The sequence below is a fragment of the Poromitra crassiceps genome, assembly GCF_964638095.1.
Source record: "Poromitra crassiceps genome assembly, chromosome: 10".
Taxonomy (NCBI): Eukaryota; Metazoa; Chordata; class Actinopteri; order Beryciformes; family Melamphaidae; genus Poromitra; species Poromitra crassiceps.
In genome coordinates, this window is record NC_139631.1 from 5,553,085 (window position 1) to 5,556,576 (window position 3,492).

Sequence of the window (3,492 nt, forward strand, 5' to 3'; positions counted from 1 at the left end):
TGCAAATATATATTGAACATTTGTGTGTGTTCTTTTTTTTTAATACAATACAATACAAGGTGTTACTGCATTGTGCCCAATAATGCCTGTAATGAAAGGACCCAACAGCATGTAACGCTGAGAATGGACAGTAGGTGGAGATGAAGTACGGAGTATTGTGGACATGAAGAAGCAAACCAGTTATGAATGACATGGTAAAAAGGTTTACAGGCAGGTGAGGTTAGGAAGAATGTGCTGAAAGGAGTGCTTTCTTTGCAGCCCAATCTCTTCAAGGAACAACTTTCCACTTCAATTAACATGCTATTAGCAAATTGCATGCAGGCGGGCAAACCACAAGACTTTACCGTGAGCCCTGAGCAGGCGTCCGGTGTGAGGACAGTTAGCCTACATGTGTAACCACTAACCTCACAACTTCTCCAATAAAGCCCCCAATCTGGAATTATATACAGAGACTCAAAGTTTAGTACCTCTCTACTTTTTCAATGCGTCTCCCTTTGCATTTTGAATGGAGACTATGGCGAAGGTGACAAGTTTGCAGTCGACATCAATGCTCAAAATGCATAATACCTTTTAAGTAGGTTCTTTACAGGATAAGATGTCCTATTCAAATGTTTCTACGCATCTTTTTCAGATCTCACCGCAACAAAGTAGGCTATGCCCTATTACAACCTCATGTTTGGCTGTCATACTGTCAGCTTGCATTATAGCCCAATCAATTTTAGAAGTGTACGGTTAGTTAATTTAGTACACAACATTAAACACGTATGTTTCCCAATTCTGTATTTGCACTGAAGGAAGTGAGCAAGGAGTCCACACATATTTATGGCTAATTCTTCCTTTTGACTGCACGGAATGTTTTCACTCGGCTTCTCTTACATTCATATCTTGTAAATGAAATAACATCGGGGAGCCCGCCTTTGTGCTATATGAAGTTAAGTACCACACACAACACAAACTGTAATGCACAGTTGTTTTGGAACAAATAACATGTAGGTAGTAGCAGCATTTTTTTTTCATGCATCAGCAGTTTGGATGTGTGTGTGTGGCCTGGTTATAGTTTAACAGTTACATGCAAACGACAGTGTTGGCTAGGTTAGTCGCTCCATAGATCCTGAGGAATGCCATTAGGAGCTTGTGCCTCTCCATGTACAACAATGCACCCTCTAGTCAAAAGACCCACTTTTCATAATGTCCCTGAAGGCACCTTTGTCCGGATTTTAAACAATACTGTAGCAATGCACCACCTTGCATCCATGAAATCAGTTTTTGTGAAATCATATTTTAAGATTGGATCCATTCCGTCTTTGTGCATTTGTGGTTCCCAAGTGACTTTTTGGTTAATTATCACTTCTCTCCTGTCCTTTTTTGTCTTGTTTGGCCCCCCTTTTTTAATTAATTTCTAAGCCACTAACTACCAACTAAAAGTGACTATAATAATGTGTCATGGCTATGTGTTGTTCATCTACTACAGCAGTGATTCTCAACCGTTTTCATATCAAGGACCCTCATTTAGTCCACATTAGGGCCACAGACCTCCATTTGATGGGATTTTGTCTCTCAAATCCAAAACTGAGAATATCCGTATTGTTAGACATTCATTTGTCCAGAATCCCATGACTGTCTGTGACCCATGACCCCCCCCCCCCCCCCTCCCCTGCTGGATATGTGAACCACTTTGAGTACTTAGAAAAGTGGTATGCTATTATTATTATTATTATTCATTTTGGTGTTTTGTCTTTTTAAAATGTATCAACACAATGACTGCCTTAATCTCTCAATTGGGTCTTTATCATGAGAGATTATAGAGTTTGGAATCTAGTGGTCAAAATGTTCTAGTAGTTATGGAATTCTGGTCCTTCTATAGTGTTAACTCTGATTCCCTGGGAGAAGGCAGCTAAACATCTCAATGGAAAGTTAACTGAGGGTCATGCCTTACTGTACTTTAATGAAATTTATTTCGGCTAATGAAATGTTACGTGAAGTCTGGGGACCACCAGGGGTCCTTGAGGGGGTTCTAGGGGGTCCCCATTCATTAACGAGAATGTACACGTAGTCTTGGAATTCAGGACAAAATCATATCTTAACAATACAAATATTCCCAGATTTTTTCTGAGGGGAAAAAAACATGTCAATGGGCCCTAATGTGGCCTAACTAAGGGTTCCTGATATGAACAAGTTTGAGAATCACTGATCAACACAAATTGCAGTAGCATGACGACTGTGTTCAAGGCTTTTTTTGTTCAAGCAGAAATGAATTGACATGACTTTGAGTGAACTAACAGAGGGAATGATCAAGAGGGAATGATGACAGCTGAAAGCTCCCAGTGAGACAGAGTCAACCAAGAAAAATATCTGTCTTTTCATATGAAACACCCCCTGACACTGATTGATAAATTGACAGTGATAGTTATCTACTCTGCCAGATGTCAACTGGTAAGTCTAATCAGTTGAGTTGCTTAATAAATGAAAGTGAGATATCTGATCCTAATTATCTGAATGTCATGATGCCATTTGAAGAATTTCAGAGAAAACGGAGGGGGTGGAACAGCTTTTCCCTGGACAATTTCACTTCAAAGACCTGAGCTGGCACTAAATCAAACCCATGTGGTAAGACAGCACAGGATCAAGAGCGCACCATCACATACTCCCATAGAACACATTTCACAATAAAAGACACCAGCATGCCATCGCAAATGCCCTTCAAAGCCTGCCTTCAAGGAGAAATACTAAATAGGCTTTACGTTTTCATATGAAGTCTTTCCTCTCTCTCAGCTTTCCCCTTCTCCACGCAGTACACTATCAAATAAAGCCTGTTGTACATGGGGGGGGGGGGGGGGGGTGGTAGGAAATTGTCTTGTCAGCAGCTGTTTTGCATTATACATTGATGTATGTGGGGCGAACTTGTCTCAGATAGGTGGCACTGGTGTTAGTCTAACAATATTTTGTGTTATGGATAAAAACATAAAACTTTGTTTTGAGAACAAATTCCAACACGTGGAAAATATTATTTATTAAGGTAAGTGTGCTTTATGATGTCATTCGTCTGGGACGGTCTATAGCCTACGTGATTCTCAATCTCATTTAGCCCCCACATTAGGGACCCCCATTTGATGAGATTTTGTCTCTTGGAGCCAAATCTGAGAATATTTCTGTTGTTCGATAGGATTTTGTCCAGTATTCCATATCTGTATTGTAGTTGGAGAGAAAACTGTTATCAAAAAACAGTCATCCTGTAATAAAATTGCCTATAGGCGGACAGGCTATAGGCTAACATACTGACTTGTATGTTAGTCACGATTTGTGTCACAAAAGTGACATTGGGCCGAAGGCCCCGGCCGCCCGATACCGCACAGCATGGGCCCAGGCTGTTACGTGGTTTTAGGTCTGGCTGTTACATGGTTTTAGGTCTGGCTGTTACGTGGTTTTAGGTCTGGCTGTTACGTGGTTTTAGGTCTGGTTGTGGTTTTAGGTCAAGGCTGTTATGTGTGAGTG